Here is a 14,829-nt window from a genome sequence, read left to right on the forward strand (position 1 = left end):
GTGAAGCAAGTCAGACAGAGAAACACCAATATCATACGTTGTGAGATCTAAAAAAAATGATACAAATGTATTTACAAAACAGACACAGATTCACACACACAGAAAAGAAACTTATACTTACCAAAGGAGGGGTGAGAGGGTAAATTAGAAATCTGGAATTAACAGATAAACAGTATTATATAAAAAATAGATAAACAACAAGGACCTCCTCTACAGCACAGGGAAATATCTTCAGTATCTTGTAATAACCTATAATGGAAAAGAATCTGAGAAAAGAATATATTCGTGTGTATATAACTGAATCACTTTGCTGTACACCTAAACTAACACATTTTAAATTAACTGTATTTCCACTTTAAAAATGGTTTTTAAAAATGTAGGAAATTAAGTAAGGGAAAAAAATCTTTTTGAGGCCATCTGGTTTTATACTTTTAGTAAATATATATCAAAATGCTATACATTTTTCTGTTGTTGTTCTAAATAAAATACATTTAAAGTGCCCAAGTATTCATTCTGCATTTGATGTGGAAAGTTTATTTACCCTCCTCTGAAGCTATGAATTTTAATAAACATGTCACTGTTTGGTTAGGGAACCTAGAGCTCAGAGGTCTTTCCTGAAATGCTCTCTAGAGATCCAGAAATATTGATTTAGCCCTGCAAGCTTGCATACATTCCCAGCGATGTCCTCATATCATCACAAGGCACCTGGATATCACTGCCAAACACACGGCTCCCACAAAAGCCTACATTCAAAAGTACACTGACCAACCTCCTCTCCCCTGATGGTGAAAAACAAAACAAAATAAAAATCTGCTGGGTCAGAAAATCCATCATCAACTAAACTTTCTGGAATTTTCAAGACATTTCCTGTATTTATGTCTCACCAAGCAAGGTCTTGAGTGTGTTTATTCATTAAAACTATCACCCAATAGACATCATATATTATTTATAATAGCTTTTAAATTTCTCTTCCTATGGTGAAGCATTTGTGTTAATGAATACTCCTGGAATCAGAATATCCTTAATATCTCCCCAAATAGCCAACAAATCCCAATTGTAATCAATTTACTTAGGGTAGGATACTTCAGGGATACTTCCTAGGTAGTGCAAGTGGTAAAGAACCCACTTGTCAATACAGGAGACAGAAGAGACATGGGCTTGATCCCTGGGGTGGGAAAATCCCCTTGAGAAGAGAATGGCAACCCCCTCCAGAATTTTTGCCTGGAGAATCCCTTGGACAGAGGAGCCTGGAGAGCTACAGTCATAGGGTCACAAAGAGTCGGACATGATTGAAGTAACTTAGCAAGCACGCACTTTTGGAGAAGGCAATGGCAACCTACTCCAGTACTCTTGCCTGGAAAATCCCATGGATGGAGAAGCCTGACAGGCTGCAGTCCATGGGGTCACAAAGAGTCAGACACGACTGAGCGACTTCACTTTCACTTTTCACTTTCATGCATTGGAGAAGGAAATGGCAACCCACTCCAGTGTTCTTGCCTGGAGAATCCCAGGGACAGCGGAGCCTGGTGGGCTGCCGTCTATGGGGTCGCACAGAGTCAGACATGACTGAAGTGACTTAGCAGCAGCAGCAGCAGCAGCATGCACTTTAGAGAAAAAATACATAACCATCCAATGTTACTTATGCAAGTGAGAGTTACAATTGGGCTTCCCAGGTGACTCAGTGGTAAAGAATCCACCTGTAATGCAGGAAATGCAGGTTTGATCCTTGGGTCAGGAAGATTCCCTGCAGAAGGAAAGAGCAACCCTCGCTAGTATTCTTGCCTGGGAAATCCCATGGACAGAGGAGCCTGGTGGGCTACCATCCATGGAGTGGCAAGAGTTAGACCAGGACTGAGCAACTCCACAACAACAGTAACAGCTGAGTGTCTCTGAGGTTCAAGTTCTGAAATAATGTAACTCTGTGTACAAAATTACCAAGTCTAGACACTGTAAATTCTAATTTACCCTCCCAGTTCCTCCTCTGCTCCATTCCCACTTAAGGGGCAGGTGTTGTATCTATTTGAAGGAGCCAGAGAGAACAACAAATAATAGAAGATATGATCACAAAGTGAATTCTTCCTTCTGAAGAGTGTGATTAAGTGCCTACTATGTAACCAAACACTGTACAAAATGTTAGGCATGGAAGATAAGACAGCCTTTGTCCTAAGGATTTCAGAGAAGATGAGCACCAGGACTCCAGTAAGTGTGATGTTTGAGGGACAAGAAATGCCACAAATATAAGGATTTGCTGATAAGAAATCTGAGCTGAGGCTTTATGGGAAAAGAACAGTTAACCAGGAGAGGAACAACAAGCATAAAGACTTGAATGTACGAAATGTAATGCTATGTTTAAAACTATAGTTAGGAATAATTATACCACACAATCTGAGAGACAGTCAATATGGTGACAGGAAGTTGAAGAGTAATCAAGAGCCAGATAAGGAATATCAAACACAGAGTTTGATCTACTTTTTATAGGCCAATGGTTTTCCAAGCTGAGTTCTTTAGATTGCAAGAGTTCAGAGAGCTGTTCCGGGCCACACTGGCTGAAAAGGGGGTAGGCAGGTGGCCCTACAAGTCCCCACATTGTATCCATTTCTGCACTTAGCAAATGAGCTTCATTTTAACTGTAATCACTCTGAAAGGCAGGTGTGTATGGAGGGGCATGGGTGCTCTAACAAAGTTTGCTGACATCTATCAAAGGGTAGAAAGAAGGAGTATACATGCTTATGGGCTTCCCTGTGGCTCAGAGGTAACAAGCCTGCCTGCCAATGCAGGAGATGTTGAGTTTGATCCCTGGATCAGGAAGATACCCTGGAGAAGGAAATGGCAACCCAGTCCAGTATTCTAGCCTGGAAAATAATATGGACAGAGGAGCCTGGCGGGCTACAGTCCACGGGGGGTCACAAAGAGTTTAAACAACAACAACAACAACAATACATACTTATATTTGCATTTAAGAAAGAGCACACTAAAGTACTTTAAATTGACCAGTGGAGGGCGGGGGAGGGGAGTGGAAGAAAAGAATCAGAGGGAACAATTAGGAAATGATTAATGCATGGAAAAAGGAAATTAAGAGTGGTAAGAATGAGCAGAGAGACGTGGACAAGCTGGATTTGTGGGTGTGAGTGGAAAAGAAAGTGGTAGACATTCCTGCTTAATGAGTGCACTGTTCTCAATGAAGTAAGAAGAAAGATGACCAGAAGAATTTAAGGAAAGATGTGTGTGTACCTGTGCATCTGAGAGGGATTCAAGATCTGGAAAAGATGGTCAAGGTATTTTCTTGGTTGGTTGGTTGGTTTGTTGTTTTTGTTTTGTATTTTTAAGTCCCCTCAACTCCACCACTAACACTCAAAGGACTGTGTGTGCTCTTGGTTGAAAATTACATGACTGCATGTAAGTTGCTTCCGTTGTATCTGACTGTTTGTAACCCTAGCGACTGTAGCCCATCAGGTTCCTCTGTCCATGGGATTCTCCAGGCAAGAATACTGGAGTGGGCTGCCATTTCCTATTCCAGGGGATCTTCCCAACCCAGGGACTGAACCCACATCTCTTATGTCTCCAGTATTGGCAGGTGGGTTCTTTTCAACATTAAAAAAGCTAAGATAACAAATTAATTTCACACTCTGAGGAGAAGGTTTGGTTAGATTAACATCTGTAAAGACAGGTAAACATTTCCATTGTCTCTAGCTGCATTGCAACTTTCTTTCAGAATCCAAAGTGTTTTCACCAAGACTCTCTCATTTATGCTTAAAATATCCTATGAGATCAATAGAGGCAGCTGACGCTTCACCTTTTGATAGGGAAACTGAAATACAAGAATGGTGAAAATAACTTTCATAGGGTGCATCTATTTTAGCATGGCTGACTCGTTCCAAACTCACAGTACGTGTCATTCGTGGACAGGCACCGATGCCCAAAGTCTTACAGTGCTATTTGTGAATTCAAGGACTGCCAGAGTTCTCAGCAGAAACCCGTGTCTTACAGAATTCGCTCTCTTGGGACATAGAGACTATGAGGCCAAACTGAGCATTATATGAATATAAGAGAAGATACCATAGATAATGAAGATTTTGCTTTCATATGGTTCAGTCATGACTTGTATTATAATGCACATGAATAATGGAGAAAGTAAAGGAATGCATAAAGAAAGACGTGTAGCACTGTTGAGAATAGAAAATTAAAATTTTCTCTTTTAAGTACATTTCTGCTCCTTTGTTAGAAAGTTACATTTTATTAAAAATGAGAATATATTTAATAACAAATAGATGGGTAGCAAAATAATAGTTTGAAGGGTGCAGTTTGAGGAGCATTGCATTGGATGATCTCTAGGGTCTTTTTTTTTTTTTTTTTCAAGTCTTATGGTTCAAAGGATAAATTGATCAGGTTTGTCAGAACAATGACAATGAATTTCAATTTATAAGACTGATCTATAAGGAAGGGACATCTGAAGTGTTCATTTTACAAATATGGGTGGTGATTTATATTTAGGATGACAAAAAAGCATTTTTCTTTAGAAAAATAAACAGGAAAAAAAGGTACAATAATAGAAATAACTCTTCCAGCTCAAACTACTGAAAAGACAGAAAGATGACATTTAAAATCAGAAAACAATAATCATCACAGGTGGGAGAATCTAAGCATATACGATGAACCTCTTCTAGTTTTACCAATGCTTCTTTGACCCTTTCTAAGCAACTTAGATCTGTTTCATGTGAGAGTAAATAAAAATGCCCACATTAATTAGAAAAAGTGGCCGAAAGACAGTGTGAATAGGCAAATCCAAACATTCTAACTCTGTTCCCCACAAGCAATCTGGCAAAATACAAATCACTAATATTTCCTACAGAAGGCACAGGTGCAGAGGTAGGAGCTGCCAATCTGGAGACGTGGAGCTAGTCCGGGCTCTGCCAATAACTAGTGACACAGATTTAGGGAAGCCATACGTCACCTCTGGGTACCCTATTTCCTATAATGGCCACACTTCATTGGTCACTTTAAAACTTGAGAACATTTCTTCTTAACCTCTTGTGTGCAATTAAGCAGTTAAATCATTTTTCTTTAAAATATATCAAATCTATCTTCCCTTTTCTGTCTTATCTGTTACCAGAATCCATGTTTTCAACCTCATTCCTCAATGACTCCAACCACTTCCTTCATCTCCCTACTCTTCTAGACTACATATAATAATATCACTAAGGACCTGAATTTACAATGTTACTTATCTGCTTCAGCTGTTCCTCAATATTTATATGATAGCAGGTAATAATCTTTAGACTCCCCTTAGAGTTTTACAAAACTTGACCTCACTGGTCTTTCCACCTTCCCTCCCACTACTTGCCAACTCTGTAAAAAGCTGTCCGCCTCTTCCCTTTTCCTAGTGCACCCCTGCCTGCAAAGCCAACATCTTAATTTTATTCCACCTCATGGTATTCTTGTTTACTTCAGTCCACTGGGATGTCATCCCTACCGATTATTTGTTTTATGGCTGATGATGTGAGGCTGTATAACTGTGAAGTGTATAAAAATAATTTTAACTAGAACTTTTACTTTGGAGTTTTTTTTAAGCTTCACTGAGGTATGAATGACAAATAAGACTAAACTCTATAAAGTATACAATATGATGATTTGACATAGATACTGTGAAAGAATTTCCCCCATCAAGTTAATTACCACCGCCATCACCTGATGTTTAGTTTCTTGGGTTTTTTTTTGGTGAGAACATTTAAGTTGTACTTTCTTAGTAAATTTTAATTATACAGTATAGCACTGTCAACTATAGTCACCATGTTATATATTAGATCCTCAGATTTTATTTATTTATCTTGTAACTGAAGGTATGTACGCTTTTACCAACTATCCAAATTCTTCCTCACCTCCGAGATCCAGACCACCATCTTCCTTCATAAAGTCTTCTCTACCCGTTTTAGTCTAGATGTACCTTGCCATTCTCTGAACTCCCAAAGTTCTTATCTGTATCATTCACTTGGGTACCTGGGCAAATGTTTATTGGTGATGCATGAAGAAGCTGTACATGATGTTCTGATTCTCTCTGAATCACTCCGAAAAAACTGCTCAAGGGCTTTGCGGTATTTCCCCTCTACTGGAAACTCTGCCCCCGTGTAACTTTATGGTCTGAGCGTATTCCTTTTTCATGTTTTTCACTCAACAAGTAATTTTATCCTGATGTCTTTTCTGACTACTCTATCTTCAATTACTAACTCACTATGCCTCCAATTTCCTTTTCCTGACAAAATGCTTATGCTTAGTATTCCCTGATATTCTACATAGTATGCATTTGTATTTATGTCTGGCTCCCACTCTATAAATAAGGAAAGACTTTTGTCTGTTTTGCTCATTAATATGTCCCTTCCTAAAGGGCGCCTAGTATTTGATAGGTGGTCAAGAAACACTTTTTGAATGAATTCATTATTAAAAAACTAAAAGCAACATTAGTAATAGTGATTAATAATCATAAAAAAATGCTACTATACAATTGAGAACTTACTATGTGCCAGGCCCTGAACATATTATCCATATAACATTACACAATTCTATTATTATTTAACTCTGACCTATTTTCCTTCTTGCCAAATAAAACAAGGCTTAAAGAGGTTAAATAACTTTCCCATGGAACACACAGCTAATCAACATTATTAAAAATAAGCCCCAAACTTATTTACTACTGAAAATAAGTCTTAGGCTGAGCTTACCAAACTGTAAAAAAACTAGATTAGATTAAAACAAAATTAGATTCTTTTTGGATATGAAGGAAGGACTCCTTATGGAGTGACTTGAAATTAAAAAAAAAAAAAGAAAATATTTTAATCTCCTGTCCTTTTTTCTTTCTGTTTTAAAAAATATTTATTTATTTGGCTGCACTGGGTCAAGCTGCAGCATGTGAGATCTGGTTCCCTGACCAGGGATCGAACCCAGGTCCTCTGCATTGAGAGCATGGAGTCTTAGCCACTGGACCACCAGGGAAATCCCTGTCCTTTTTTCTTGTTAGTAATTTATCTTATACTTTTCCCTAAACTTTTATTTTTCTTTACTTATCCACCCATCATCTCCAGTAAGAGAAAATCTTCTGACTAATGTCATGACTTAACTAAAGAGATAAAAATTTTCTTAAAGGCTGTCTCAGTTCTCATGTTAAGGCCAAACACAGAAAGAATAGCCACAGTCCCCACGGTGAGGGGCAGAGCATTCACTCAGGGAGGAGGGGAAAAGCAAAGAAAGCTTTATTCATAATTACCTAACATTTTCCAGTATGAGAGGGGAAAGAGGAAGTCTATTTTCAGTGACAATGATTACTCTAAAAACATTAGCATGCAAGGGGAAAATTTTCATTCTGAGAGTTACCACTGTGCTGAGTTCTCTTTCCCTTACATGGTGACTTAAAATTCCCAGGGCAGAGAGGTAATCTAGGCAGATGCACTTGCCCTATGTCTTGAAAATGACAATATCCAGGAATCATGGGAGTTTAACTGAGGACACGTTGGAAAGGATTTCTCAGCACCAGGTCAGTCTCTAAGAAGTATCAAGTGGCAGAGTGGATACTTATATCCTCAGGCATCTGTAGTGAGGGCAGAGATTAAGCTACACAGGCTTTTTAGAAGATTTACTATGCTGTATGCATAAACAAGACTCGGTGAAACTAAAGCAGAATTAATTACCTGCTAAAGAATTATAGATGAAAAAAAAAAATCTCATTCCTCCTTTTTCTAGCTAATCTGTACTTCCTCTTCTACAATGCATTTACAATTTAAACAAACAAAGGTATATACAGTAGAATTTATTCTGCTATTCATCTTAAGGGCTTCCCTGGTAGTTCAGCTGGTAAAGAAGCCGCTTGCAATGCAGGAGACCCCGGTTTGTTTCCTAGGCTGGGAAACTCCCCTGGAGAAGGGCTAGGCTACCCACTCCAGTATTCATGGGCTTTGCTGGTGGCTCAGACAGTAAAAAAAAAAACCTGCCTGCAATGTGGGAGCCCTGGGTTTGATCCCTGGGATGGAAAGAGCTCCTGGAGGAGGACATGGCAACCCACTCCAGTATTCTTGCCTGGAGAATCCCATGGACAGAGGAGTCTGGCGGGCCACAGTCCATGGGGTGCCAAAGGGTCGGACACGAACCAGCAACTAAGCACATTTATCTTGAATATTTTGGGGAAAAAATAAATCAGTTCCCTACTTCTGTATGTCTATATAAAAGATAGTGATCTGATTAAAAAAAAAAAACCCGAAAAACCTTTAGGTTGGGATGCTCATTAACAAAATAAATTGATCTTTACTAAGATCAAGTATAAAAACATAATGAAAAAGGTGTCTTTCTCTTTGTCCATTCCTCTATTTGCATTTTTCAGAAAAAATCATGTGAAAAAATCAGATAGACTCTTCTGACATCTGTCATTCTAAACTTTAGTTCTCAGCTAGGTCTACGAAGCCAAACTGTCATGAAGCCCAGCTGCCTAGGCTCAAGAGATGCTCACTTTTAGACCAGTAAATAACCATAAAATAGCATTTTTCTGGTCCTCAACAAGATTGAGACAAAGTGGCCAGAGGTGAAGTAAGAATGGAGAAAAGAAATACTGTGACAAGTGGGTAAAGACAGGAACTTTCTCTGTGCTTACTGTATTTGAATGGTTCTTATTTCTCTTTTACTAAGATATCAGACATTAAGAATCTGATGAAAATCTTCCTTTTCTCCAGAAAAAAAACAAAACAAAACAACGTATACACTTAAAAGTCAGCACACAACTTTAGGGGATTCACAGACCTTAAAATCTAAGCCATGCATCGTAAGCATAGATAGCAGAGGCATTTGAGAGGGTACAGAACTGGAGACTGGACGAGGATTGACCATTCAAGGGAGGATAAACATCCCTGCAAACCACCATCACTGTCGCCGAGCCTTACCAGCAGCTCTCCCCTCACTGCACCTCCTGGATCATGGCCTGCTGGCTGCCGCTGGGCCCATCTCCTGCCTCCATGTGAGGTAACTCAGCCAGGCGCAAAGGCAAGTGGACAATCTGGAGAGGGTCTGCTGCTGAATGGTGGCCAGCCTGGAAGAGATGAAGAGTTTAAATATTTTTAAGAGAGCTAAAAGGAACTAGGCATGTACATTTGGTACGAAAGCTATGATGCAGAATTTAGAGGTTTTAGATGCCTATAGTTAGGTATTTCCCCACTGTGCCATTGGCTGTGAAAAATTTTGGGGTTTAAGGATCTTTCTCAAGGCCATCAAAGTCTCAATGGCAGCATATTTGTCTAATATTTGCAGAGCAGTTTGGAATATCCAAAGCATCTCTGACTATGTCAATCTGTGGTCATCACATCTTAACTGTGATTATCAATTAAGTTTGAGACCCACTGGCTTCTATTATTTCATTGGGTGAAGCCAATAGTTCTTGGTTATAATTATCACCTGGGTATGAAGCTGAGGCCTAACACTCAGAGGTTCTGATTTGTTGGCCTAAAAATGAAACCTTATTCCCCAAGTGTTTTTAAGGTGCAGCCAAAATAGAGAATTATTAGTTTAAGTCCCCGTACTTGTTGAGATGCAGCACTAGCTTAACTCACATATAGCAGATGTTTATTCCAAATGCACCACATCAAGGCAATGTGCTAAGTGCTGTGGAAAAGGTAAAGAATGATAGCATGTAACCCGGTGCTCAGGAGCTTTAATTTAGCTCAACACATACTTTCAAAAGATCACGTGATAAGATAAATACTTAAAAAATATAACCAAAGTAAGGCTTCACTGATCAAAGATGTAGTGAAAATCTTGGGTGCTACAAAAATGAGAGATATCCATGCACTGAAATGAGAGGAAAAGTTTAATGCATGAGGATAGGCTTCTGCTGAGTTTTAAGGCAGGATGAAATTCAGAGAGAGGAACAGGGAGAGAGCATTGTTTTCAAGGAAAGACACAGTTGCAAGAATATGCAAAGCAACTTTAGGGGGACTAAAAAAAGCCCATTCTGAAGGAAGGGTTTCTATAAAATAGCCTTAGGAGAATCTGGAGAGGCAATTTTGAGCCAGAATACAGAGTATTGGTAAAATGGCAAAGGAGTTGGACCACTTTCCAGAATATCTGGAAATAGTATCTGAAATAGTACTGGAAGCTGTTGAAGGCTCATGTCCCAAGAGGTCTTAGTAAATTTACTAGGTTCTTAGTGATGCCAGATACCATGCTAGAAGTAAGTAGATATGTTAACTCATTTAACACAAACATCTGGAAAGGTAGTTACTATTATCCCTATTTTACAGAGTCAGAAGGGCGGTCACTTAATTTTCTCCATTACATAGCCAGAAATATTAAGCTGAGACTGGGGTATGCTGTTTCTTCAGCAACATGGCATCATAAAAGTCAATGTATTAAGACTGTCTTGTCTCAATTAAAAATTGAGATGTAATTCACATACCATAGAAGTCATTATTTTTAAGCATATGATTTTACTTTTTGTCTCTATGAATTTGACTATTCGAGGTACCTCATATAAGCTGAATCATATTTGTCCTTTTGTGACTGGTTTATTTTACCTCACATAATGCCTTGAAGATTCATCCAAGGTGTAACATATCAGAATTTCCTTCCTTCTTAAGGCAGAAGAGTATTCCATCATATGCATATACTTCATTCTGTTTTTCTATTTATCTGTTGATAGACACAGATTGCTTCCACCTTTAGGCTACTGTGAATAATGCTGCTCTAAGCATATTTGTTCATTGTTTCTAAGTTTTTGTATGGACATATGTTTTCAATTCTCTTGGGAGTAGAATTCCTAGGAGTGAAATTGCTAGGTCAGAAGATAATTTTATGTTTAACCTTTTGAGGAGCTGCCAAACTGTTTTTACAAAATCTCTGCCATTCTACATTCCCATCAGCAATGATATGAGGGTTCCAGTTCTCCTACACCCTCACAAACACTTGTTATTGTCTGTCTTTTTTGTTTGTTTGTTTAAAGCCATCCTAGTGAATGTGATGTAGGAGAAGATGCAGAGGCTTGGGGCTTCCCCAAGTGGCTCAGTGGTAAAGAATCCATCTGTCAGTGCAGGAGACACAGATGGACCTCTGGTCCATGAAGATGCTACATGCTTTGGAGCAGCTAAGCCCATGCACCACAACTATTGAGCCTGTGCTCTAGAGCCTAGGAGTTGCAACTACTAAAGCCCACGCCCCCCAAAGCCTGTGCTCTGCAACAGGAGAAGCCACTGCAATGAGAAGCCCATGTACTGCGTCTAGAGAGTAGCTCCTGCTTACTGCAGTTAGAGAAAAGTCCACACAGCTGGAGACCCAGTACAGCCAAAAATAGATAAATAAATAAAATTGTTTTTTAAAAAAGATATTGGCTTGTCGCCACAGTTCAGATGTACATGAGAAGTCTGAACAGAAGGGTGGCAGAGGAAATGAAATAAAATGATAAAGTAGGGAAATATTACTGATTGAGAAATGGGTGGATATTAGTAACACTGTAGATACAGGAAGAAAGACTCAATTATAGCAATAAAGCTTTGAGCTTGGTTGCCTGGAAGAATGATGGTATTAATCAGGAAAAAAATTCTATAAAGGAATTTGAAATGACAAAATAAACTTCTGACAAGACATATTTGAGGAATCCATGTATTCCAAATAATTATTATCAGACAAGTACAGTTCAGGAGGTTAGGGTTGGAGGCAATGAAACATTTTGTCATTTTAGAAAAGGTCAAAGAAACAATGGTAAGAAGAGGGTCTTTGTCTGTATATCCTTAGATTCCTAAGGCTGGGTTTAGCAACTTATGGACCAAATATTGAGGAAGGAAGGAAACACTTGCCTTCCTGTTTTCTCTTTAAAATAGTAATGCAAAACCTAAATGGCTAATGCATTCTCAGAGTAAACTCAGAGTTTTATCAGAACGTAATTGGTATAAGATTTTTATCTATACTGTAAGGCATTCAGGACAGCAATGTCCTTGGCTCAGAATGGTGTGAGCGGGCTTAGTGAGACTGCTCTCTAAAGACCAGCACAAGATCGTGGACCCTAGAGAAAAGCATGTCACTACGAGCAGTTATCTGACTGGCTGGGAACCAAGCTGGCAAATCATCAAAGAGACAGTGAAGTCCCAATTTTCTATGCCTCCAAAAGGTCCTTTATAGAAAGAGGCTATCCCAATAAATAGAACGCACACGTGTAAGAGACCTCAAGGCTCCTATAAGAACACAGTTCTGCGCTGACCACTGATCTTGGCTGTGTTCAGTCTTGGAATGTCTCCAACATGATATCATTCAGGAATCATTGCAGTGATGACTCATATGCTTGGGTCCATGGTTTGAAAGAGAACCTTAATAATACTATTTAGGATGCTATGGTAAATACTCTCAAAGCAAATGTAAAACAGTATCAATCTGCTTATACATTGAGTTTTCCCTCTGACCTGATATACTGAGATTATAAAGCAAACAAAAATCATTTAGAAGGCTAAACAGAATAAACATGAAGGGTAACTGCAACCAGACAGAAATCAAGGTGACACCCACCCCCCTTCCGCAAACCAAGAGCACATTGAAACTTCCTCACTCCTATCCATATTTTCAACTGAATGAAATAAATCTCACAGTCAAAATCACTATCTTTCTAAGGATGTGGTTCCAAGACAGATTTTTCTTTTTGTGTCCCTAGATTGAAGCTTATTGTGCTATTTTATCTCCATCAACTATTCACTGTTCCAAAAGGATAATATCCTTCTGCAATCTTTTCCAGAGTGTAGATGAAAAAAATAACAGTGACAATAAAAACAGCTAAGATTTACCGATTGCATTCTTAGTCATTTAATCTTCAAAATACTGTCAGTCGTGTCCGCTGGCGCACACTTTGTAGGAGGCAGGCCTCCAACAGCTTATAGGAGATTCAGAGAAGAACAGAATTCTTTTTGGTGAAAGGTAAGTTATTCTGTACTTCAAATACTAGTAGCAGACACTTTCCTTCAAAAGTGGAACCAAACTTCTCCTTACAAACTATCAAGATGTATACATCAATGTACACTAGGCATTGTATATAGAAATCTTTCTTGGCGGTCTTATATTCATTCTTCTTCCAACAGATGGATGTTTCACTGATCAAACCATTAGATAAATATTTCCACCGCAAGCAGGGCACTGTGTTCATGCTGCTGGGTCTAGTCCTTCCTTCCCCCTTTGTGCTACTCAGCCACCTGTACTGAGTGTCTCTACAGTTTCCCAGCGATAGGTGTTTCCTTCCTGGTGTCATGATGCCTGGGAGGCTTCCCTGCTGGACGTGAGCCTTCTCCAGGTCTAAAAGGGGTCAGACTGGACGTCCACTGAACAGCAGGTTACTGACCTCAGCAGGATATCCCCAGGACTCAGGTCTCCTCCCTCCTTCCTCGCCTTCTCCCCTCCCCCGCCCCAGCAAGCCTGCGCTCAGGCTCCCTCCTTCTCCCTCTGCAAGTAAACGATCCCCACTGCAAGGTGCCCAAAGGGAAGTGCTATTTCAGAATGTCAGCTCCTTGGCAGCAATGTTTGTTCTATTAAAGCTTTGAAAAAAAAATCACTACCGCAGTTAAAGCTCTGAGAAGAAAACTAAAGGAAGTCCTCATGTGTATTTACTCCTCATTCTTCCTAACACAAAGTGGTAACTCCAAGGAAAAATTCAGTAAGCACTTACAGAACAAATTCCACGAAGATAAAAGTATACACATATACACCAAACAAGACTGTTCCTAATGAACAATCTTTATAGAACTAAAATTGCCAAACAAAGCTGAAACATTAGGCAGCAGTTATAAACTGTTTGACATAGTTTTCTATTGCACAAAAAATTAGGTACCATTTACCAGGTATAAATTCATTTGGCGTTGGCGCTGTGTATAGATTATCAATGTATATACCTTCCAAAAACAAACAAGCAAACAAAAGTTATGAGGGAATAGATATTTTGAAACACCAAGATGAAAAACCCACATTAAAAAAAATATATTGAGTAAAAATCAAGCAGAATAAGCATACATAATTTCTTGCATCTGAAATGCAAACATATCTACGACACTCTGACCCTTGCTAACACTTGACCTCTTTGGTCAGAGACTGGGCTATTATTTAGATAAACCAATGGAGGCATGGCCATTTTTTTTTAACTCTGAAAAGCCACTAAAATAGGAAACATTCATCCACTAAAATAGGAAACACAATTCTCTGTAATTCTCTAAAACAGAGCTGCCATTCACAATGTCTAAGCATTTTGGGGATCCCTTCTAGGAACTCTATGTAGTGGAAGAAAAGAAAGGGGCAAAGAAGATGAAAGAGGTGGAAAAAAGTGAGTACACTGATTTTTTTATGGTTCATGTGTTCCTTTTTCTCCACACAAGGAACTTTAGATCTTGGTGACTAAATTTCTTTGGCTGACTGCAAAACAATATTTCTATTAGGAGTGAGGTTTTGAGCTGAATCCCAGAAGCTCACAGCTCACCCATCACTCTCGTAAACACATAAGCAAACTAAGGAAGTAGGAAGGTAGGAAAGATAACCAAGGTATAAATCCGTCTCAGTTTTAATTCTACCACTAATTCGCTATAACTTCATGATCTCAGGCCAATCACTTAAGGAAACTGAGCTTTGTTTTATCTCTATTCCAAACTAGATTTAAGGTGTTATGATTCTATGACTTAAACATGGTCTAATTTGATACAGATGGAACAAATGCATGTTTAAAAAAAGAGGTATTACACAATGAATAAGGTGTAAAACCATGACAAAATTATATTGATAGGAAATTAGAATAATTAGAATAAGCAATATAATTTTATTTCACATGAGTTTGAGCAAACTCAGAGA

The 14,829-nt window shown here is 38.8% G+C and overlaps 1 protein-coding gene across 2 annotated transcripts in view; it reads right to left on the reverse strand.

The window, feature by feature from the left end:
• The window catches only part of TET2 (tet methylcytosine dioxygenase 2), a 129,355-nt gene that overhangs the window by 80,701 nt on the left and 33,825 nt on the right, over positions 1–14,829 (reverse strand). For both annotated transcript variants that reach the window (XM_061164277.1, XM_061164278.1), the window contains exon 2: positions 8,916–9,061. The gene's annotated coding sequence lies outside the window, so the exon portion shown is untranslated. The remainder of the gene's footprint in view (positions 1–8,915; positions 9,062–14,829) is intronic.

Source organism: Dama dama, chromosome 17, assembly GCF_033118175.1.
Source record: "Dama dama isolate Ldn47 chromosome 17, ASM3311817v1, whole genome shotgun sequence".
Classification (NCBI taxonomy): domain Eukaryota; kingdom Metazoa; phylum Chordata; class Mammalia; order Artiodactyla; family Cervidae; genus Dama; species Dama dama.